The following is a 26,466-nucleotide window of genomic DNA, read 5'->3' as shown; positions in this document are numbered from 1 at the left end:
CCTTATTCACAGTTCTGGGTAAAAGTCGAGACTATTCTTTTGATAGTGGCAATTTCTTCCTTCACAATCGGATATTGTAAGACTTTGGAAGCATCCAAACTTTACACAAAATTGTTTGCTTTAATTTTTTCCCCTGCAAATAATACAAAGAATTCCCTCTATGACTCTTCTCTGTAGTCTCAGCTCATTTTAAAACTTCAGAGATGGAAGAGGCCTCCCACATGTAAGATGAAGTTAACCATCTGCAATTCACCTCTCTCTCCCATCCAGTATACTGTTTGCAGTTCTTTCTTTTTCTTTCATTTTTTTCCTTTGGTTTATTCCCTGTTGTCTCTGTTTTTATTTTTTATTTCTGTACCCTTTGTCCTGTATATAAGTTTATCTGATTTGGGCAAGGGAAGGCGAATCACAGAAATGGTGGGACAAATGTCAAAGGGAGAACCAATGTAACAGCGATACTCATAAGACACTATGTGGGAAATTAACTTTACCATTTGGGGGGAGGAGGGGAGTCACGGGGTGGGGGTAGAAAGAGTAAGAAAATGCAGGAAGGGTAATACTGTTCAACAAGAAATGTACTCATTTACCTGACTTATATAACTGTAACCCCTCTGTATATCACCTTCACAGTAAAGTAAAAAAGAGAGAAAGGACACTAGGGGTAGAACGAATTTCAAGCCTTTCCCAGCATGTTTCTCTCTTTGTGACTAGCTCGTAGAAATAAAGTTATCATTTCAAGGAAAGGAAATCTTAGCAGACTCCTGAAAGACAGAAATTTTTCAAGGGAAAGAGGAAGAATCCAGCCCTGTACATCTGCTCAGGCAGGTCCAGAAGTGGATGCAGAGCGCATATGTGTGTATATCTGTGTTTACATACATGTATACACATACATGTGTGTATCTGTATGTGTAAATATATCTGTATATATGCATATGTATATGAGTGTATATATATTTGTAAAAGATGTGTACATAAAAGATATGTTTTTACATATATGTATGTGTGTATGTCTATATATTTATAAAACCAAATGTAATATGGAGTAGTGATGGCAGAAGTGAAATTTAGGAAAGCTTCTCTGAATGTGTTTCACGCACCAGTCCTGTGAGATGTAAGGATATGAGCCCTGGGGTCACATAACGAAAATGAATCTAATTAGTGGAGAGGCAGGTGTAAATTTGACAATGACCAAGTTGTTTCAAAGATAAAAGCATTGCACCTTATCATGTTGTTGCTTATTTTTAAACTTGATATCTTGGAAATGTGGCCAATAAAAAATAAGCTATCAAAGAGAGTTGGCTATTTTTAGCCTCTGATTCCTTTTGTTCGTAGGAAAATTCAGGATTCCTAGGGGATATCTAGGAAGCAAGTGGCTCCTACAGGTTTCACCAAATACAGGCCCAGATATGGGTAATGTACTCCTTAAAGCACACTGACGTAACAGAGTATGTCCCTAAGAAGCATGTCTGGACAAATAGGTGCTAGTGTATGTGACATGGCAAATAACTGGTCATAGGCTCGGGACATTTGCATAGAGGTCAGTGTGATATATTAAGGACTAATTGTATCTGCTCATACCTGTAATCTCAGTTACACAGTAGGGAGAGGTCAGGAGTATCACTGTTTGAATCGAATCCTCCCCAAAAGTTATTGAAACTCAGTGTCAAATAGAAAAAAAAAAAAGATGAGTAGCTATCATTCCAGCTACAGGGAAATCCCAGTGAGGAAGACCATGGTTCAGGTCTCATGAACCTCCATGCGAAGAGTAATAAAGCAATAAGACCTGGGGGTGTGAATAAAGTGTTAGAGAGCATGCTTAGGAAACACCAGGTCCTTAGTTCATTAAAAATATTATCTTTGTTTAAAATGGCCAAGAACATGCAAAATGTTCAGTGTCATTGATCAATAGAAGAGATGTATTAAAACCATATTAAGGGCTGGGAAGGTGGCCTCGTGGTAGAGTGCCTGCCTAGAATGCACGAAGCCCTGGGTCTGATTCCTGAGCACCACATAAGCAGAAGAAGCTGGAATTGGCGCTGTGACTTCAGTAACAGTGCGCTATGGCAGCCCTGAGCTCAGGGGCAGTGCCCAGGCTCTGAGTTCAAGTTCCAGGATTGGAACAATAAATAAATAAAAGAGCACCTTTACTTTAAAAAAATCCACACTAAAAAAATATTATCTTTGATTGTACAAAGGAGTTGTCATTGAACAAAGCAGTTTGTAAATACAACATATCTTGCTCAATGTCACCCTTTCACCATTTTCATCAGTGCTTCCCTCACTCTTCTTAATTGTGTAGGATGTGCATTGAATTCTTTTTTTTTTTTAAGGAAAATACTTTATTACACATCATTGAAAAAAGGCATCAATCAACTAGATTCATACTTGTTTGGAAAAACACATTGAAAATTTATTAATTAAACAGTATGTGGACATCCTTTTCCACACAGGAATGGAAAGATGCTATAGACTCTCTCTAAGTATTGCACAGTCTGAAAAAACCAACAAAAAGGGAGGAAATAAAAAAAAATCACATGACATTGAGAAACAGCTCATATTATGAATAATCTACCAAGAAACATTTTAAAAAGAAAGAAAGAAAAAAATCTTTTGTTTCTACAGTAGCTCTAAGTTTATATTCTTGGAATGACTGTATTCCATTGTAAACATCAGTAACAGGAAGCTTCATCTGAGTAATCCCATGTGGAAATAGTAATAAAAATATATATATAAAATAATGTAATTCAACTCTTGCCATCTCCCCGGCAATCAAGACAACGTTTTGTAGAAGTGTTTTGCTTGCAAAAAGGGGTTAAGCTGCAAGCCTGGCCTGAAGCTCCATTTCCTTAGCCTGCTTGAGTGCAACATCCACTAGAAGCTGAAATCCTCCAAAATCCTGGTTCAGGTGAGGCGGAGTAGCAGGAGGAGTGTTGTAAAGACCACTCTGTGTGTGTGTACTTTTATAAGCATCTTCTGGGTACACGAGTGAGGTGTCTATATAGGTGGAACTGCTGGCTGCTCTCTGCTGGGAATCTGTGTTGTGTCCCACACTGACGGTGCATTGAATTCTTGATTGCATTCTCCCCCTCATTTCTTCTCTATTCATCTTCTCCTTTGCCCTCGATCCCACCTCACTTAAACTCACTTTCTTCTTGATTTTTTCTTTATTGTCAATGTGAAGTACAGAGGGGTTACAGTTTCATATGTAAGGCAGTGAATTCACTTCTTATTCAACTTGTTACCCCCTTCTTCTTAATTTTATAGGATATGCATTGCATTTTTTTTTATTGCATCCTCCCTTCCCTTCTCCTCTTTACCTAACACCAGCATAGAGATATACACAAACTCCTGAAGTGAGTTTATCTCCCTCCAGATGACATAAGAATAACACTAGATTGATCCTTTTTGCAAATCTGAACTTTCATGTCTTAGGTCTTCATCAGCCACTTTTTTCCCTCTTAGAAGCAATGTTATAATGTTTTTGTTAAATTTGCCAGCTTACTTGACCCACATTTTATGAAAAGCTGATCTTCATTTTGGCTTTTTCATGCTTATTTCTAGAGTTTCTATTCTCTTACATTAACCCAGTCTAAATAATTTTTCTAAAGTGGAATGCCTCAAGGCTAGTTGTTACAGCAGTTTGGACTATATTTGGCTTCACTTAATTGTTTGATAAATTAGCTTTTTAAAGTACCATTGAACTCAGCTTTCAATATAACTTCTCAAGAAGGTAATTAATGAGCTAACCATAATTACATATCAGTGATAAAGCACAGAGAACTTTGAAATTAAATCAGTTTTGAGCTCTTGGTGCACTCTCCTATGTGGCATTCAGGTGCTATTGGGCATTGAACCCATTGAGAGACAGCTCTGAATCCTGATACCAACCCTCTTCACCAGACCATTTTCTTCCCAGTTATATAACTACCTAGTAATATGTAAAATGCTTTACTTGAATTGATTTCTCAATTATAACAATGATAATAATTCTAATTGTTTTCACAGTTTATGGGATATCAAGAATATATTTTATAATACTTTAGGAGTTGTGAAAAACACAGATCAACCTTGACCCGTCCATTTTTTCTATGGTATGAAATTCCCACGGCCCAGGACCTTCACCCCTGGTGTGGAGAACTTGTCCCAAGGTCTGAAAACAAATTTAAGTTGAGATGCAATCACCTTATAACAACAAAAATTGCTTCTCTCCTAATTAATACTGAATATTCCACTGAAAAGTGTCTTGTATCTCATTTCTGAAGGGCTGGAGCAATATAAAATATTTCCATCTGAGTTATCTTTTTTTTTTTTTTGCCAGTCCTGGGCCTTGGACTCAGGGCCTGAGCACTGTCCCTGGCTTCTTCCCGCTCAAGGCTAGCACTCTGCCACTTGAGCCACAGCGCCGCTTCTGGCCGTTTTCTGTATATGTGGTGCTGGGGAATCGAACCTAGGGCCTCGTGTATCCGAGGCAGGCACTTTTGCCACTAGGCTATATCCCCAGCCCTTTCTGAGTTATCTTTAAAGGCTATTTATTATTCCTGATTTTTAATCCTTAACTGAACGTAGTGGCTTCAATGTTAGAATTGATGAACTCAGAAAAACAAAGAAGAAAAAACTCAACAGCCTCCAATCCTATCACCAGAGCCAACATTTATCAACAGTTTGAAATGTAAGTTATTTTGTGGTACCACACATGTGGTACCTATATCAAAAAATGTGATACCTATACACTATGGAATTTTACACAGCCATTAGAAAGAATGAAATTATGTCATTTGCAGGGAAATGGATGGAACTAGAACAAATCATGTTAAATGGGGTAAGCCATTCTCAGAGAGCTTGTTCTCTCTGATATGTGGAAATTAGATCTAAAATACACAGGGATATGATAAATCATACAGGATTCTGGGTGTGCACACAGTGAGACCAAAAGGATACTCTTAGGGGAGAAACACAAGGGTGCAATGCCTATGTACCTCTTTATAGTTATATAAAATAATACATATACCAAAATGAGTTCCCAAATAGAGAAACAAGAGATCTCTCTTTTTCTTTTTTAAAAATTTATTTTTGACAATTCTGTCTTCTTTTCTTTATGAGTGATGTATTTGCATGTTATATGTGATATATAGACATATATACACAAATACACATAATGTATAGACATAAAATACATTAATTTAGATTTAACCATGACCTTGTTTGTACACACTTTATTATTTTGAAAAAAAGTTGAATTGAATATTAAAAATTTGCCTACACCTGTGATTCTTTCCCTAGCCTCTATATGCCAAAGTAGTATACCTACTATTTTTCTGTCCGCATATAAAACAATCACACATTTTTCAGCTTGAAGTTTGAAAACCCTGTTCTTCCATGACTCAGCTAGCTCTTCACCTGCTTACATTCTTTCCCTCTGGACCCTCACAATCTGAAAACCTCAAGAGAGCTTTTCAAAATGAGACTTCTTGGGCTGCCATTGGCCAACTCATAAGCTTGGGAGGTTTAAAGACAGAATGTATTCTTGTCAGTGCCAGGCTCTAGGAGTCCATTATGAAGGACCATTCAGGGTGGTTTCTGGTGAGGCTACTCCCTGACTAGTCCAGGGCTGGTTACCATCTTGCTGGGCCCTCATCTGGCCCCTGTCTGTGTGTTCATAGAGGTGGGAACGTCTTTCTCTCTTCTTGTAAAAACACTAAATCCACTGGACTAGGAAGCCTTTGTGCGTTGTTTAATCTTCATTATATCCTCACAGTCTTATTTCTAAACATGGTCACAGTAAGAATTTTGAGCAGATCCACATTCAGTCCAAACAACTTCCTATGTTCATCTTCCTTCATGATTTGGCAATCTCAGTAGGAAAAGCCCAGCTTCCTTGAAGGGCTCATTAAAGTAAGCAAGGCCCACAAAAGGATAATCTTCCTCTTTGTCAGGAGATTGAGATTTTAATTACATTTGTTAAACCCATTCACTGTAGCACCTAATGAGTGTCTGAAGAGCCATGAGAAGATATGTTACATTAGATGTCAGAAGTTTGGGGCCAACTTGAAATCTGGCTGAGGATGTCAATCAAAGGATATGTTGTCTCAAGGCATTGTGATGATGCCTTAAAACCAGGAGCAAGACTAACTGATCCTGTAAGTCATGCTCCTCGATGGAATTTAGTTCCCCTTTTCAGAAAGTGAATTGATAATCGATTCTCATTTCCTGACCTGATAGGTTTTTTTCAGGAAATATATATGTGTGTGTGTGTGTGTGTGTGTGTATGTATTTATGTACATATGTATGTGTATATATGTACATATGCATATTTATGTATATATGCACATACATATATATACCATACACACATATATAAACCCATATACACATATGTATATATTTACATTTATATCCTTTTACCAGTGCTGTTTACTAGCTTTCTTTCTGTAGTTATTTGTCTAAACTGTCTTTGCACTCCTAATACACTGACAGCAGTGACAATTTCCTCAAAGTTTAAAGTAGAAAAAATAGCCAAATGTGAAAAAAAAAATAGAAAGCTTAATTCTCCCCTTCCAAGAAGCCCCAGGGTGGTGAAATTCCTGGGTAGTTTAGATTGCCTCAGGGTTTTAGTAGGCCCCTCTACTTCTATAGATGGTAGGAGCTCCTGTCCGTGAGAGGCTGTATTTCAACAGGAGATGACAGGCATTTGATGAGAGATTTTAGTATTTTTCCATGTTGCCTCTGTCATTTAATAAGCTCCTTCAAAAGTGGAGAGCACAGCATGGGGGTGCAGATTCCTGCGCTGTAAATGTCTGATCTCTTTGCCTTCACACTGAATGACTACTGCATAACTATGGGGGCACCATGATGAGGTTTGCCATTGTAATTTCCCAGCACCACCTCTGATTTTTCTCTCAAGTGCTGCCACCCCACACAGTGCTCACCAAAGGCATTGTCAACAGTTGCTCTGGAGTTTACACAGCACACTGCCATTTCCTGACTGCCCAAAGCAACAGGAAAAAAAAGTGAATTTGCCTCCAATTTCATTGCTTATCAGATTGTTAGTGATTCCTGATAGAACAAAATGCTTCTGCTTCTCGAACAAACAAAGCCTATACTATTCATTCCATATAGTTCTGGAAGCTTCTTTAGGAGGATAGGGCAGTTACCCAGGATTACAACAGATCATCATCAGTACTTACCTGTGATGAGAAACTACTGTGACTGTATTTGGACACAATGCAGAGACTAATATGCCTGTTGGTATGTTAGGTCAGTCAGGGCCATTGAAAGTGGCACTTAATTGTTTCAAAGTCAGAATTTCCATCTTACAACTTTCACTGCAACTCTTGGTCTCATTCTTGCAGAATAGTAGGTCACAATCATAACCATAGTATCTTTTTAATGACAGCAACTTTTACTGTGATTGTAGCAGGTATCTGGGACTGGAATAAGCATTTTCTGTTTTTTACTTACTTCTTATTAAAACACAAGTAAATAGGTGCTATCATCCTGCTATTTTACAGATGCATAAACTGGGCACAGTGATCCCAAACATAATTATTGCAAAGATAATATACCAGCCATTCTTTCTGGAGATAATTCTCTATTGGAGCTCTCATGAAATACTATTTTACCTAAAAACATAATACAATAGGGTAAACGAAAGCTGAGTAACTAGCCCAGGCATAGTGGCTTATATCCATCATCCCTGTTACTCGAGACAGAGATAGGAAGACTCACAGTACAAGGCCAGCATGGAGAAGTTAGCAAGATCTCATCTCAACAAACAATCCCTGTGTGTTTTCGGGAACATTTGTAGCTCCAACTGCACAAGGAATGTTAGCAGGAAGACTGTGTTCCAAGGCCAGCCTTTGGGGAAAAAATGTATATTAGACTTACCTGAAAAATAAACAAAAAGAAAGAAAAGCTTGGAAGCATAACAAAAGTGGGAGAGTGCTTACTGTGACTTTTTCCTTTCCTCTTCTGCTTTATCTCTGTCTGGCTCTTCCTCTTTCTTCTTCGGCTTTTAAGGACCCTTGTGAAATCTAAGTAACTTTTCTCCTTAAATGTCAGCTGATGGGCATCCTTAATCTCATCAACAAAGTCCACCGGCAGTATCTACCTTAGTGTTTCATTGACTAGGGAATCAGAACTGGTTGACATCAGAATTCTGCCTAACAATCTCCTTGACATTTTCCAAGTTTTCTTTCAGGACAGTGGTCTGACTCACTGCATACCAAAATATTTATCATGAGAAATAACTCATACTGCTTTGTTCACTGCTATTTTTCAATCATTAGTAAGCATCCGAGATGCCTTCTTCTATTTACTTATAACAAATTCAACAATAGTGGAGTTGTCACAATAAACTCATTCTTCTACTTACTCAGTTTTCAGTAATAACAGTGAGAAAGGAATGACAGTGAGTCAGTTTTCACAAAGTTAAAAGATAATGAATACTAGGAATACAATTGTCTATAAGGTGATGCCTGACTCATCCTGTCTTATTGTTTTCAAAAGATTTTAAAGAGGAATTTTGTCTCAATTTGACCCAAGAATATCTGGAGATTGAAACAAGCTGAGTCATTGGATAAAGTATTTAGTACATTCTTATACATATTCCTGATCGTATTTAGTACATTCTTACACATATTCCTGATCTGAAATATTTCATGGGACAGAAGTTAGAAGAGGTTAGAAGGGTGTATTTAGTATGTGATGGGAAACCTTGCGGAAATACTATACAATTATAAGTCAAAGTTCATTATATTCAAATTTTTATGGTGGTTCAGATAAACGAATGGCTGAGCATTTGGACACTTTTATATCAGTTTCCACAGGAAATAATTATATGTCTTGTGGATTCTAAAATAATAATACCTATTCTGGTAACAAGAAAACCAAAACTTTTTTATTTCTTAAGCTCATTCTGTTTTAAAATACATTCTTGGTTTTGTGAATATTTTTCTCTCTGCTAACTTTTAATACAATTTTATAAGGACAAATAGATTTTATAAATCTAAAACTATATTAATCTTTTAAAATATTTCCAATATTGATATGAATATTGAGGAAAGACTAGTCTGTTTAAATTATCAAAGAATTAAAACTGAGGCCGCCATTTTCTCTTAATTTCTATAGAAAATAACTTTTCTGTGTATGTATACATGTGTTTGTGCTTGTATATGTTAGGGAGGGCTGTGGAAATGTGGACAGGTCAGGATGAACTTAATATTTAAAGTCAAGTTTATTAATAGTAAACATTTAAAATAATGGAGTGCATACAATGTACTTAACCCAGAAGGTGAGAGAACATAATTTTAAGAGAGATGGAATAATTCCTATTCCTTGAGAATTAAAATTTTAGTTGTAAAAAACAGTTTCAAATGGAAGAATCTGGATCACAGGGAGGGTCAGGCTGATTCACCTCATGTGACAAGGACATAGGTTACTGGCATTAGATCAATTGCATGTTGATGCTAGAGCCAACATTCTCATTTCAATCTTCCTTGCTTTTCACTTACTGTCAAGAATTACTGGTGAATTTCTTGACAGTATTTCTGCATTCGGGAGAAAGTAGAGTATGAAGTAAAGGTTTCATTTTATTTATTCATATTTACTTATTTATTTTTAAAGATGGAATAGTCATTCGTAGAATTCCACACACTGCACTCTGACTAGAAATTTTATACTCCACTCTTTATCTAACTCCAAGAGTAATTCGGACTTTAAACACTATCACCTCAAATAAAATCTTATTTCATCCTAAAAAAAAAATAAAAGGACAGGGAATGAATTTTAGAAGGGCAAATAAACAAGTCTGTTATTCATAGGGACTGTATTTTGGCTAAGATAAGAAGGAAATGAGACAATGGGAGAAAGGCCTTGTCTCAACGAGTCCTGAACCAAGTAAGCCCTCGGTATTGAAAGCTGCTATTACATAGTCATTTCATTGAAAATATTAAAATATCACATACATTTTGCATGGGGTATGACTATAAAAACTGAAATGTAATAAAAATTTCAGGCTAGGTTGTTCTTGAGAAACAATCTGAAAAAACACATCAGATGTGGAAGGTATAATGTCTAACTGGAAACTTTGAAAGTCCTACATTCTTACTCCTTTTTGGTAGGCTGGCCTCATTTTAGATGGTGAATACTATATGAGCCTGTATCCTAGAAGGTGGTTACTGAAGAAGCCTGTGTCCTGAATGGTGGGTGCTTTATTAACTTGTGTCTTGGATGCTATATGAGCCTCTGTTGTGGCTGTCTGGTATGAGTGAGCCTTTGTCCTAGAGGTAGAAGCATCAGTTGTCTATTTCTGACCAACCTCAAGCATGACTGGGAAACAACTTGTGGTTTAAGCTGTGGAGCTTTGGCTATTGTATATTGACCATAACACACAGTTCTCTCTGACCTGTAGTACAGCCCAACCTATTCTGATGGACACATTTATTTAATTAATTTGTATTTCACTGAGAAGGTCTTCCTATTATGTTGCACTTTACGACTGAGTTTATGGAGAGTCAGAGGTTAATGATCTGCCTACTCTTTCACAACTAGTGAGCAACAGGATCCAGACTTGCGCCCTAGTTTTATGTTTCCACAGGTCATCCTCATGAGCTCCCTGTGGGCTGCAGTGCAGTCATGGACTAGGAAAAGCCAGTTTTAGTACATGAATTCTTATTCTACCTTCTTTTAAAAAAATGACTTCACAGTTCTGAAGTCAGTGATTCATTTCCTTACTGATAATTTTATGATGAGAAGGACCTTTAATATCACACAGTAAGATAAAAATAATGGGAAGTAAGACAGCTTAGGATTTATTATTATTTTAACCTGTCTATTTTTTAGCTATATATAAAGGTCTAGACTTCTGAGTATGATTTTCACCAACTACTTTCAGAATATCATATCAATAATTTATGGCACAGAAATGATTTTTCATTCACAGATCACATTCTCATTTGAAGTGATACTCAAGCAGTAACCTAGCCAAGAAATTATGTGGAACAATATATATTATATTCTAAATCATTTTGTGGGGGGCCATATAGGCATTTGAAATAATGGCCTCATGCTTGCTAGGAAGTTCCATTACCACCTCAGCTATATCTTTCTTTTGCTTGAGTTATTTTTTGCTGGCCTTGGACTGTGATCCCTTTATTTTCATGGGTTTTATACTGCTGTGGCCAATACATCAAACTTGCTTGTTGAGATAGGGTTTTGGTAAATTTTTGTTCTCCATACTAGTTTCAAACTGTGATCTTTCTCTTTCCAACCATTTCTTCTACAAGAATAAAGAACAAGAAACAAAATAGTAAGAGCATTTAAGTTATACATGGGCAAAATGCATTTTACATTTTTACAATGAATAGGATTATATTGACTTTGAAAGTTATTAATACCTGTGAAATTCCTCACCTAACTCAATGGGTCCAGTACTTCTTAACATTTTTTTCTGCCATATCTGATTCAAGAAATATTCTCTAGTTATATTCAGTTTGTACATTAGAACATACCAATGTTCACTTCCTTAAGGTAAAAAGAAGAAAAGGGAGTGGGAGAGAATGCATTCATAAAAGTCAACGTATGTCCTAAAAAATTAAGAAAATTGAAGGAAGGGGTGAGGTTGGGAGAGATGGGGGAAATGATGAAAGGGTTGACACTAATAAAGATAATTTGTTGAATGGAAACTCCTTTGTACAAATACTTAAACATAATAAAAGTGATAAAGGAATATTTTCATAACTAAGATACTTATAATTGATTCAAAGGGAGCAGAATCCACAAATGAATAGAGGAAAGGGGGGAAATACAGTCATATAAATCACTACATATTCTACAAAATTGAGAAAATTGAAGGAAGCAGTGAAGTTGGCAAGGATGAAGGAAAATAATAAATGATAATACATTGATAATTATATTTTATATAAAATTGTATGTAATACAGTTATAAAATATATTATATATAATAAATATAATTATATAAATATATGACAATATACATATAATATGTATAGTAATATACTATGTTATATACATTATATTATATACATTATTATATTATAGTGCATATATGTATATATTATAATGTATATATAAAAATGATAAAACATCGATCAAGATTCATAGTATTCATATACTACTGTGTTATGGGAAGCTCTTTTGTAGAGCTACTTGAAGATAAAAATAAAATTTTAAAAAAAGAAAGTAGCTATAGCAAACAAAAATGTATAAAAAAAAGAATCTTTAGGGAAATAAATAACCCAACAACTGATCATTTATTTAACCAACATCACTGAGAACCTTTTGCATGACAGGCATTGCTCAAAAGACTACTAATGTACACATAGTTAAGAGCTTGTCTGTGCTCACAAACAGCTGGATATATAATGACTGGACATTGTCTGATATACTTGGGGGCAGAAGAACATTCTTCTAGACTTGCCGAGCCATGGAAGGGTCTAGGAAAATGGAAGACTGAGACAGCCATTCCAGTCTTTATGGATCATTGCTCAGATCTGTAATGGAAGGACATGTAAGGAAGACATCTTGTAATGGATTAAATATGGAGGATAATGCCAGTGTTCTGCTAAGGAAGGTAAACTTTGAATTGAGATGGAGTTGTTAGTAATGAGATTTGAGATTGGGATTGGTAACATAGATGTTTAGGTTATGAAATGATATGAATGTGATATTTTGTGTTAGGAGAATGGGTTCACTGAGTATGGGATATGTGAGCTTCCATACAGTGCTCTCATAGACAGCTCCATCCTCAGGCACCAATCACATGAATTGCAGCAGTGAAGATGAGGGGTCCAGGACTATCTGGATTTCAGAATCTCAGATGAGACCAAATAAGGAGAGAAGCAGTAAATATGGAGAGGAAACATAGATTGCAGATGTACACAAGAAGCATCACTGAACTCCCTGGATGAGTTGACGTGGGGAATGAAAGAGAAAGAGTGATGAAAGGTGATTCTCTGGTGTGAGGTTTCATGGTGAACTCTGTGTCATGTGACAGTCCTGGAAATACAAATGACACTCATTTGGGTAAAAATGGTCTCAGCCTTGAGTTCTGGAACTCAGGACTTCATTATATAAGTTTAGTGGGCACTTATTCAATCTATCGCCTGGGGATGGGGAATAGGCAGGGGGTTTGCATGGGAACAGAAGAAAGTTTGGGGGAATGATGAACATTTTTCCCTTAATATTTTCAGGCTGTGACTACAATTGATCAAGGATAAATAGAAAATGTGGGAAGTTAACTGACAGATAAGGAGATCTATACTAGAGATATCACATTGTTAAGACATTGCCTAGTAATCAGTAAACAGAAAAAGGGCAAGACTATTACTTCAAAGACTTATATTTTAAATTATAGTTCCTTATCATTAAGTAGTTGTGCAAAGGGTTTACAATTCAACAATCAGTTTGTAAGTACAATACATCTTTATTGATATTATCCCTTTCATCATCATCATTCTCTTCCATCCCTCTCATCTTTCTTTCTCTCTCCCTTCCTTCCTTCCTTCCTTCCTTCCTTCCTTCCTTCCTTCCTTCCTTCCTTCCTTCCTTCCTTCCTTCCTTCTTCCTTTCCTTTCCTTTCTTTCTTTCTTTCTTTCTTTCTTTCTTTCTTTTTCTTTCTTTCTCTCTCTCTCTCCACCCCCTCCTCTTCCTCCCTCCCTCCCTCCTCCCCTCCTCTCTCTCCCTCCCTCTCCCCCTCCCTCCCTCCCTCCCCCCCTCCCTTCCTCCCTCCTTCCTTCCCTTCCTTCCTTCTTTCCTTTCTTTCTTGTGCAGGTCCTGGGGCTTGAACAACCTGGATGCTGTCACTGAGCTATTTTTTTTCAAGGCTACCACTTGAAAAACAGCTCTATTTCTAGCTTTTTGGTGGATAGTTGCAGATAATAGTCTCTTATGTTTGTCTACTCAAGACAACCACAAGATCCTCAGATCTCAGCATTCTGAGTAGCAAAGATGTCAGGTATGAATGACTGGCTGAGACTGATTATTGGAAATTTGAGTACATCAAGAAATAAAATAGAGGAAAGAGATAAGGAGTGCTCATTTCTAGACAGCATTGTTTGTCAGGTTATTTAAGAAAAACATAGGCATGGTTTAGTTTCTATTACCTTCTGTGTATTTGGCCACTGTATGTGGCCAACACTAGATGGTATTGTCTTCCTTCAGTTTAACTGGACTTTGATAAGAGATCTTTCTGTTTATGTGCAATCTGTGAGATGCACATGCTTTAGATGTGAGATCATAAGTCTTATAAAAAATGATTCTTTGTGTAGGAAATGTGGTTTTAAGAGCTATAAATCCATCGTGTTTCTCAACTTTAAATTTCAGTGAAAGCACTTGTGATGACCATAGCATGCATCCCCCAAATATGGATATCATTATTTGAATTCTGTCGATAAGATGTTCTTCAGAATATGATAGAAACTGGAGAATTTAGAAAAGGAATTATAGTGTCTTTAAGACACTGCTGCAGCTGCTTATCAATCTTTTTTTTTAAATACAATGGATCAATTCAATGCTAGTGATCAATTTTTTTATCTTTAAAAAGTCTAATGGGGGGGGGGGTGGGGACATGGCCTAGTGGCAAGAGTGCTTGCCTCATATACATGGGGCCCTGGGTTCAATTCCCCAGCACCACATATACAGAAAATGGCCAGAAGTGGCGCTGTGGCTCAAGTGGCAGAGTGCTAGCCTTGAGCAAAAAGAAGCCAGGGACAGTGCTCAGGCCCTGAGTCCAAGCCCCAGGACTGGCAAAAAAAAAAAAAAAAAAAAAAAAAAAAAGAAATTCTAATGGGGGGCTGGGAATATGGCCTAGTGGTAGAGTGCTTGCCAGAGTGAAGCCCTGGATTCGATTCTCCAGCACCACATATATCGAATAAGCTGGAAGTGGCGCTGTGACTTAAGGGCTAAAGTGATAACTTTGAGGAAAAAAAAAAATCCAGGGACAGTACTCAGGCCCTGAGTTCATGCCCCAGGACTGGCAAAAAAAAAAAAAAGTCTAATGGTCTCTTCAGTGAGAATTCTAGTTTGCACTATGACTATCTAGCATCTGAACTGAATGCTGACATTTGAATGCAATACTGACAACAGTTTTTATTATTTGCTTGGATATCATCAATGATACCACTTGCAATCGCGTGCTTACAGGGATTTAGTGCAGCAAAAGGATGAATCTATAGTAAGGCTACTTTGGCTCATGTGTTCTCTTTATTTTGAAAACACCTCTCTTACATTTCCATTTCAGAAAATATCTGCCAGTGATTCACGTTCCAGTGTCCCTTTCTCAGGGAATCCATTCAGGCCTTGCTAATGAAGCTCTCTTTCAATCATTCAAAATAAGCTGCTTACAACCCTTGTGGCAGGCAGACATGTCCCCATTACTTTTGTAATTATATATTCCCTCCATAAACAGATAAATATTTTAGAGAGGAGGGCATTTTTCTCACTTTTACTCTACATTTTTTAAAGCAAGTTGAAGAGTAATCTTTTAATAAACTTTCTATTGTTTCACGGCATTTTCACTACACTGGTGATACAAGAGGGCTTCATTGTTCTATTTCCACACAAGTATACAATGTCCAGTGTCAGTGGTACCAAAAGGAGTGGGGAGGGCTAATGGAGATGCTGAAAGAGAGTGAATATGGCAGAAGTATTTCATATGCATGCATGAAAACTGATTAACAATGACTCCTGTCCAAATTGCTTTAAGAAGAAAGGAACAGAGGAAGAGGACAAATTTATAAAGGAAGTAAATTTGATCAGGGGACATGGGATGCATGCAAGGAAAAATGCTTGTCAACTGACATATTACTGTTAATGACTCAGACAAACAGAAATCTTAAATCAATCATGTTCATTATTTTATGAATAATTTGAGAGTATAAAAGCCATCCTTAATTCTACATTTATAAGAAAACTTTTTTATTGTTTTTTTTTATAAAGAACCTAACATTTACTTCTGTTAAAGTGAACATTAAGCTCCTGAGGGTCACACGGTTTAGGCTCTGTTCAGGAATTTATACATTTCTATATAAAATGTCTTTTTTGAATAGGTTTTTGGTTACTTTCCAAGTGTTTTCAGGACAACATATAGGATAGACAGTTAGGGAACTAATTAGGCCTTGACTTTAAATTAGTTCAGGCAGCTGAAGTCTGAAAGAAAAGGGGAGCACCTCCAGCATGTTTAATATGCCTGTGTACTAGAGATAATTGCTCTTATTTCCTGAGACAATTCAAGGAGACAGGGTTATAAGAAGGAGACCATAGCAGATGCTGTGAGAACCAGGACTGAGCTGTGAGGACAAGCAGAAGTTTCAATTAACACTTCAGGAATGCCTCATGCAATATAACTGGAATGTGCTCACCACATTCCCGTGACGAACTAGAGAATAAATATTTTCAGATATGCATAGCAGAATTTTGCTTGTGATACTCAAAGTCATCTCTCTTGAAAGATAGTCATAGATGGTAAATAAATAGAGTCACTAGATATGGCAACTGGGTTAGAGACTACTGACCTCTGATTATTAAAGTACAAATTATGTGTAATTAAATTATGTGTAATTATATGCTATTAAAAGTAAACATTTGTGGTATTTACCAGGTTATATATAAAAGGTTATATTTAAGTTTGTTCAGAAATACTGATGTTTAATAAGAAAGTAACTAAATTTAAATCTAAATAGTATATTTTACATTTATTTCAGCTCCTGAAAACACTATGAATTTTGTACCCATCTAAAACAAACCCTTAAAGAAACAATGACCAAATTAATAAATACGTTAAAGACTTAAAGAGAGATTTCTCAGAAGAAGAAGTAAGACTGGGCAACAGACAAAATGAAGAAATGTTCAACATTTCTGGCAATAAGAGAAAATCAAACAAAAACAACATTGAGATTCCACCTCACCAAAGAATGGCCATTATCAAGAAAACTAACAATAACAAATGCTGGCAGACATGTGGACAAAAGAGAACACTACTACACTTTTGGTGGGAATGTAAACTTGTCAACCACTCTGGAAAGCAGTATGGAGATTCCTTAAAAGACTAAATATAGAGCTTCCCTATGACCCAACAATTCCACTTCTGGGCATTTATTCAAATGGCCACAAACCAGCCCACACTAATGCCACCAGCACAATCAAGTGTACTGCGCCATTGTTTACCATAGCTAACATATGAAATTAGCCCAGATGCCCTTTAATGGACAAATAGATCAAGAAAATGTAATATATATGTGCACATATATATTATGAAATGCTATGCTTCCATAAAATAGTGACATAGTTCCATTTTTAAGGGAATAGAAAGACTTGGAAAAATTATACTAAATGCAAAGTAAGCCAGACCCAAAGAATCACAGGTTGCATGGTTTCCCTCCTTTGTAGAAATTAGGATAAATCTACAAGTAAACACACTGGTTGGTAAAGGACAACAAAATACACTTGAACAAGATAAATTATACAAGACTCTAAACATTCACATAATGAGACCAAAGGAGGATATTCTGTGAAGAGGATCACAAAGGCTCAATAGCTATGTGTACATGATCATATAAAATAATGTTTATCAAAATGAACTCCAAAAATGGAAACAAGGTTTTTTTTGTTAATTTGCTTTTTGTTTTGTTGTTATACTTTTTCTGTTACTATTTTTGATTTCTGTATTTTGATTTCTGTATTCTGATTCTAATTCTGTATTGTACTATTTTTGATTTTTGTTTTGTATGTAAGTTGATCTGTTTTGGGGAAGTTAAAGGAGAGCACAATAATGATGGGATAAAGAGTCAACAAATGCAGCAGCGATACTCACTAGACACTATGTTGAAAATGAACTGTACAATTGTGCAGGAGGGAGATGGGAGGGAAAAAAAAACTGGTATAAAATAAGGGAAGGGATGTCATTGTTCCAAGAGAAATGTACTTATTATCTGACTTATGTAACTGTCACTCTCTGTATATCACTTTTACAATAAAATAAATGAATTAATTGAAATGGCAAAAAAAACAAAGAATAACAGAAGGAGTGGATAGGATAAAAAAGAAACTATTTGAAGCTTTTTAAAATTACTCTGAAATGGGTTAATTTCCTCTTCTCTGAGTTATCGCACACCTGCATTGTAATGGCATGCATTATTCTAGTATCCTCTTCACACATATATCTTCCTTCACTAAAATTTAAACTCCTTGAAATCAGGGGTTACTTATTATTCATTGTTGTTTCAACACGTTGAAAAAATTAATATCACAACATGCTACTTGATCCAAATGCATGTAATTATGTTTTAACATCCATTGAAGAGTGCATAATAACAAAGCTATAAATTTAGGAATGCTTTCAATGAATTGAATATTTAATTAGATATAATATCTGAAATAATTGAAAACAGAGAGGAATAATTATCTGGGATATTGCATTTACATATTTTATAGATAATATTTGGTATAATTTTGTTTATGCATAATTTCAAAATCTGCAAAATGACACAATTTCTCTGTCAATTTTAAATACAGTATCTTTTAAAAAAATACACCAGTAAAGAAGTCCTTCTGTAGCAATACAAGATAAAAATTCCTTTTGTAGCAAAATTAGCTACAATATTTCTATCTAGAGTGTGACAGCATGAATATTTTTGTGTTATTGAGTATCCAACACAAAAAGATCTTAACAGATAAGGTAAACACAGAAACAAGTTGATTTTTGTTTGTTGGTTTGGTTTGGTTTTAGGATGTGTTAGCTCCTTGCAATTATAAAAAGTAATAATAGTAGTAATAATAACAGTAAAAACTAAAAATATAGGTGCCACATGACAGTATGTAACTGCCTTAACTATGTCATTAACAAAATATTAGAAAAACATGTCACAAGTAATGGTTTGATTTCAAGGAGATCCAACAAGCAATGATGTGCCCAGTCCCATAGCTGAACACTATAGAGTTGTAGAATAGCATTCAATAAAATCATTCATCTATGCCTGGATTGTTAAGAGAGGGCACTTCTAATCTGCAGTTGTAAAATTGTAGAAAGTGCTCAACAAGTCTGTTAACAATGAACTGACTAGGCTTCTTTTGGTGTAGCTGGACAGAAATCAATTGGTAAAAGGTTGCTATCTCAGCAATTCTGAATCTGGGCCCTTGCAGGACAAGGGCCCATAGAATGGAAGAATAGACCCAGGCTTACAACTCTGTTCTAGGAACTGGAAATTAGTCAGAGGCCGGAGACTTAATAGGCTTCAATGCTTAGAAAGGAGGCTTACTGTCTGGGCCTTGACTGTCACTGGCTTCCTGTTCAGTGGCCAATATTCTACAGTGTGTTCTTGTCACTAGTGACTGCTGGTCTTACTTCTGTAAGCCCTGAGTTTTACACTCTCACCTTCTAATTGTAGGAAACGTTACAAATTTTGGGTGTGAGGTATCAGTACCTTTTACCTTAGGGCTTGGCAGCTCCCTGAAATTTTTCCAGGAAGTGGTAACTATGATCTGTTGCCTTTCAGTTTTCTAAGCCTTGGAGGGTCTTTGCTGTCCATCTCCTTCCACCTTCTGCTATCCTAATGCATCTAAACGTCCTCTGCTTTCCACAGTTTCTGCTTCTGGGTCCCTGGATGGAACTCTTCAATTGCCTTCTTGATGCTATGCTGCTTCTGCTACTCAGCCATTGTTGTTGCCATGGTCACTGACACCATTGCCAATTTGGTCACCTCCTCTTCATGTTAATAGCTCAGCACATTTTACTTATGATAAAAATCACAAGTGGGTAGCAAAAGACTACTTGGGAGGAATATTGTACTGGATCTAATATTCCACCAATGGGCAACATTGGAAGAAGATCTTTACCAGCCATGCAACGAACAAAGGCCTCATATCAAAAATATACTCAGAACTTAAAAAGTTAAATTCCTCCAAAACAAATATTCAAAGAACTAACTGCCCGCTCAACAAATGGGCTAAAGACCTAAAAAGAGACTTCTCTGATGAGGAAATAAGAATGGCCAAGAGACACATGAAAAAGTGCTTTACATCACTGGCCATAAACGAAATGCAAATCAAAACAACACTGAGATTCCACCTCACCCCAGTAAGAATGTCCATTATAAGGAAAACTAACAATAACAAATGCTGGAGGGGATGTGACCAAAAGGGAACCCTACTACATTGTTGGTGGGCATGCAAACTTTTCAACCACTCTGGAAAGCACTGTGGAGTTTCCTCAAAAGGCTAAACATAGAATTCCTCTACAACCCCCACTTTTGATCATCTACCCAAAAGATTACAAGCAACACCACACAAAAGCCACCAGCACAACTATGTTCATCACAGCACAATTTGTCATTGCTAAAATATGGAACCAACCCAGATGCCCCTCAGCTGATGAGTGGATCAAGAAAATGTGGTACATATACACAATCAAATTCTATGCCTCTCTCAGAAAGAATGATACTGCTTTATTCATTAGGAAATGGAAGGACATGGAAAAAATCAGTGCTTACTCTTAAGAAAAAGACTCTTGCTTTTTGTCTTGGATTATTTGGACCATGTAAGGTTAGCCAGGAAAAAAACTACCATATGGTTCAGGTAGAAAGGAGCTTATGGAGGGGCGGGGGGGGGGGGGAGTGAGGGGGGGGGAACAGAACAAATCTGGCCTGCATGCACAAGATGGAGTTGGGAAGAAGAGAAAAAGACAGAAAGAGAGCAAGAGAGAAAAGGAAAGAGCACAGGGATCATGATGAGCTGGATTATATAGGAAAAGTTGGGAGATCTGGCCAGGTGGATTGGATGTGTCCTCAGAGAAGCAGGAGGTAACTGCTTCCAGGTGTGCCAGTTACCTAGTAACTCAGGTACTGGGCCCAGACTTAAACAGGTTGGGGGCATCTGCATGTAGGCCTCCCTGAGGTGGAACTTACACACCACAATCATATTACTAATATTTTTTCCCTATGCTAGCTGGATGACAAGCCAGGCCTTCATGTCCAACCTCTACTTTTGAGGTAGGGCATCATGAAATCTTTGTTTTGTTCAAGGCTGATCTCCCAAATAGCTAGGATTGCAGATATGAGGCACTGGTGTCCATCAGTATTTTATAGTTTAATAAATACAGTAGAAGTAAATATTCATGCACATAATCAAAACATCCCACCCACATATACCATGTCCAAACTCAGCATTTGAAAATAATGAAATGATATCTCATGATAATTTTGCATAAGTAGCTAGTGTTCCAAATTGAATAACCAAAAATAACAATATTTATGTTTGCTTACTGATTTTCTCTTATTAGTTTTATATTAGTAAAAAGCTATGTTGAGAGATAGAAATTATTAGACATTTACATTACCCTACATATTTTCTAATGAAGATGAGAAAGAATGAGTAACTTGGGTGAGTATAGATGAACACCCCACTTCATCAGGAACTCAATATTAATATGGGTCATAGAGGGGGTTATTTATTAAAATAAGGTTTAAATTTTGTTCATATTGTGAATAGATTGTGGTATCACTTTCTCCTGCATTTCACCTTCAGCAGTACATTAGACAGAGAAATAGAACAGTGAATCTGCACACATACAAAAACATGAAGCATTAGTGCCCCAATACATTTATCTTTAAAATAGATTTGTAAACACGACAAAGAGGAAAAGACACTGCATAGTTCCACGATTAAATGTGATAGATTGCAATTGTTTGACTCCCCGGAGATAGGAGAACTTTGAATCATCCATCAACAAGTGTTTATTGAGTGTCCAGTGTTCCTTTACAAATGTAAGCAAGAAAAGTCAATAATGTCACACAGCCCACTCCTATTGCACAAGAAAAAAATGTTCTAAACTCACATACTTTTGTTACACAGATATTTACTAAGAAAATTCATTATTTCCAAAGATCAGTTACACTTAAAAATGTTCCAAAGTGAGCACACATTTTGATTATTTCTGTGAAAACAAGTTATGTAAATCCCATGAATGTTTTTTAAATAAGACAAATAAATTTATATTAATAGTGAATATTAAATGTGACTCTGGAAGCCATAAATGGATAGAGATGTGTTGATGTATCAAGAGTATTGTACAACAGGAATAGTTTAGCATTTGAGGTATTGTTGATGTCTTGCTACAAAGAAATGCTAAAAATTATGTTTAAAAAATTATGACCTCATGAAATTGATTGCATTTCCCCAAATTAGTTTTTAAATCCTTTTCATAGGATACTATACTTGATAGATAAAGATAATATTCTATAAAAACTAGACCATAGCACAGAACATTTCTATATCAAAAGAAACAGAAGGACAATGTTATATACATTTTGATGGTTCTATTTTGATGGTTGAGAAACTGACTTAAAAAAATTTAATGTACTTCAATAATGAAAAACAAAGTGATTATGGAGAACTATATCCTGAATTGAAATACATTTGAATTCATGTCTGAATCGGGGAAGGGAAGGGGAACATCAAAATAGAGACAAAGGGTAAAAAAACCAATTCAACAGCAATACCTGTAAGACAATATACTGTAAACCAACTGTACAACTCGGGGGGAAGGTGGGAGAAAAATGAGAGAGGAGGTAACAAGTTTGACAAGGAAAGTACTCACTGCCTTATGTATGCAACTGTAATCCCTCTGTACATCACTTTGACAATAAAAATTGAAATAAAAATTAACTCTATAGCCTGAAATCACTATAGATTTTTGTTTATTATATATAATATATATTTATTTTCTGTATATATGGAATAAATGTATACTTTATTATACACACACGTATATGTTACAACATGCACAAGTCAGACTAAAATTGAACTGCACAGGTTATGTAAGATGTACAGTTTCTTTTTAGTCTTGTCCCATATACCTATTTTAAGATTTTGAAATCCTGCAAGTAATAGGTTTATTTATAGTCATATCCATTATAGCTTAAAAATAAAGAAATCTGTAATTAATACTGATTCAAAGTTATACTGAAGCAAAAATTTCCACATTTCTTTTGAGGGAGTGGGGGTTAATAATTATGACCCTCTGACATTTGCCATTTTTGCTGTGCCTCTCGCCCTAAACACCTCCATTACAAAACCTTCAAGCCAACTCATTGCCTTGTGACCAAGGTCCAAATTCTGTCATAAAGCAGTCAATGTCCAAGTGATGGACTCCTGCTCTAACATCTCATGTAGTTTTCCCATGAATCCACTTGCCCAACCACAGGAGGCTTCTTTGTCTTACTGAAGTGGCTGAGGATCCAGTAGGGAAAACACTACCACCCTTAAGCTGAAAGAAAGTTGATGATACACGCATGTGCTGCGTGGACAGGTGTGCTGAGGGTCTTGAGGCAGTCTGGATAGTGAGCCCATCTGTTACTCTGGCAACTATCGGCTTCCACTGGGGTAAAGGACCCACTGCTAAATTATGTTGACTGACACAGCTGGCAAGCACACACACACACACACACACACACACACACACACACACACACACACACACACATGCTCATTCTTCTGCCTCCAGCTTTACAGCCTTGTAAAGAGCCTCAGGTTGCAGAGCCTACCAGGGAACTAGTCAGCAAAACACAGTCTTAAATCAACATCACAAACCAGAATGTGAAATGATGCCATTTTGTGTCTCTGACACCTGCCATTTTCTTTTAGTATTGAAATTATCCACACTCCATGAACCAAATATAAAATTACACTTTGAAACTTCGTAGTTTTTAATTTTAGAGATAATGATCAGGTATTTTCCCCCTGAGCAAGCTTAAAACTGTTATAAAAGTGTTTTATGTAGCTCAAGTATTGTATTCATGAACTCATATAAATACTCTCATTATAAAATTATAAGCAAATAATCATTTAAAAGAATTTATTATTTTTAAGTTATTTATTTAAACCCGTGAAGGAGTTAAAAGTTCTGAGATTTCCCAGGCTTCACCCTTTTGAGAATCTGTCAATATCATGAGAAATAGATGAACAGTCTTTGGTAATTGTTCTGATTTAACAATTTTAAAAAAGAAGTATTAGATTCTAGAGCGAAGTAGACATAGGAACCCATCCTTTAGTAACTATGCTCCCGGCAAAGGCCATTTTGCCAGAATGTGGCTAGATGAGGCTGTCCACAGGAATATGGGTTTGGGGCAGGCCAGGTAGGGCTGTCTGGATTAATAATAGAAAGTCTATAATGTAGAAATTGCACACCTGGCCTGGAGTTGATGTCACCTCCACCCTCCCTGCCTTTTCCTTTCAGATTAATGAAGTAAGTGTGTGTTTGTGCATGTGTGTAGGGGTGTGTGTGTGTGTGTAAAGCCAGCTTATATAAAACCCAGGGTCTACCCTCCTTCATCACCTGAATTTTTTTAGGGCACTAGCTAGTTTGGCGTGCTGACAATAAACTCTTTTATCCTCTCTAAAATGTGGCCTTGATCTTTGCTGGTCTGCCCCTGGTGTAACAAGAGATCAAATGGCTACAGCCTGAATAAAGTTCCTAAGATAAATCCACTGGGCTCAGAAGGCCTTAGCTGCTGCTTTTCTGGATAGTTCCATATCTAAAAAAAAAAAAAAGAAGAAAAAGAAAAGATATATCCCAGCACTTAGAAAAATATCTCAGTCATGAAAGGTGTAGTCATAGAGCTTACTTGGACCACAGTGAGATTTTATTTCACCCCAGAGGGCAAGTCTAAGGACCACAGGGTGAGAGGAGGTTGCTCCCCTTCTAAGGTGGAGAGGCCATCTTTCCTTTTTTGACTCACCTGTGGGGTTCCAGCTCCTCCCATAGGACACTTCTTCTATCACCTATCATATCGTTTTTAGGGATAATAGTGAGGGTAAAAAGGAGTCACCCATGTGTATCATACACCATAGATCATTTAATCAAACAAGTTCCCCTGAGTTAGAATGCCTGAAATCCAGATGCAGGATTAAATGAACAAAGAGCATAAAAAGCCCAGCAATATTAATTATCCACTACTCAAACTCATTCTTATAACACCCACCTTAGCCATCCAATGTAGGTAGAGTTTAATCTGCTTTACTCATTCATAAAGTTCACATAACTCATCTGAGTACCCTGGATACTGTATATACTGGTATTAGAACTAGGGAAGTGAAAGGGCATATCAAAATTGAGAGACAAAGGATAAAAAGACAAATGACTCCAAAAGCTATACTTGCAAAACCATTTGGTGTAAACCAACTGAAAAACTCGTTGGGGGAAAGGGGAAGGGGGAGGAGGGGGGAATGAGGGAGGAGGTAACAAATAGTACAAGAAATGTACCCATGGCCTAACATATGAAACTGTAACCCCTCTGTACATCACTTTGATAAGAAATAAGTAATTATTATTAAAAAAAGAAATACCTGATTGTAATTTTCTTTCATTTTGTCTTTTGAGACTGCTAAGTATGGTCTGAACACTTCCTGCATTAAGATTTATTGTGACTGGTGCTTTTTCTCGAACATGAAATTATTTGTGAGTTGTTTGGTTGACTTCTATGTTTGGGGAAGAAGATCTGTACTTGATGGTTTTAGTCATGGGATGGAGATGGCAAGTTATGATCACATGACGAATCTAGGTCCGAGATACACATAACAGTAATTTTGTATCTACAACATTTCCATGTATTTAACTTAAATATTTTTAAAGACCCTTCCTGTTCATGCATTTTAATGAAGTATTGATTTTTTTATTCTTTTTTTTTTTTTTTGGCCAGTCCTGGGCCTTGGACTCAGGGCCTGAACACTGTCCCTGGTTTCCTTTTGCTCAAGGCTAGCACTGTGCCACTTGAGCCACAGTGCCACTTCTGGCCGTTTTCTGTATATGTGGTGCTGGGGAATCGAACCCAGGGCCTCATGTATACAAGGCAAGCTCTCTTGCCACTAGGCCATATCCCCAGCCCCCGATTTTTTTTTATTCTTTCAATCAGTATTTTTGAAGCTTTATACTGTCTTCTGGGATTTAAACAAGATACCAAACATCCAGCCATGAATGAAACAGACAAAGCCTCCCCTGCACCGTGGAAAAATAATAGATGTGGCATGAAGCGGTAACTTACAAAGTTTTGAAGAAAACTGAACGTGATGGTCAAGGAAGGCATCTTTCATGAGATCACATTTGCATATTTACAGTCTCCTGAAGAAAGAAAGGAAATGTGCAAAGTTATCCACAGTAAGAGTGGAGTTTAGAAAAGCACAGGTTTTTGCCTATGGGATAAAACAAATGTATTTTCTGAATTTGTGTCTTACTTGTTCTTCCTTTTGCGAGAGGATAATTGTCTTCTAGGGTCTCTTTCAGGCTCCTTTGGGTGGCAAGATGGCTGCAGCAGATTTAGAGATCTGACTCCCCATGAATTAACAGACTTAGCCAAGGAATGTGAATATGACTGGTTTAGGCATAAGCACCTTTGTATTTCCCTTAACTCAAGGATAGAGGAACCCTGCAAAATTTGACAATTTCAGAAAAATGTAAGATTC

This window comes from Perognathus longimembris, chromosome 1, assembly GCF_023159225.1.
Source record: "Perognathus longimembris pacificus isolate PPM17 chromosome 1, ASM2315922v1, whole genome shotgun sequence".
Classification (NCBI taxonomy): domain Eukaryota; kingdom Metazoa; phylum Chordata; class Mammalia; order Rodentia; family Heteromyidae; genus Perognathus; species Perognathus longimembris.
The sequence above is the reverse complement of the archived record's forward strand: the minus strand, read 5'-3'. Positions refer to the sequence as shown.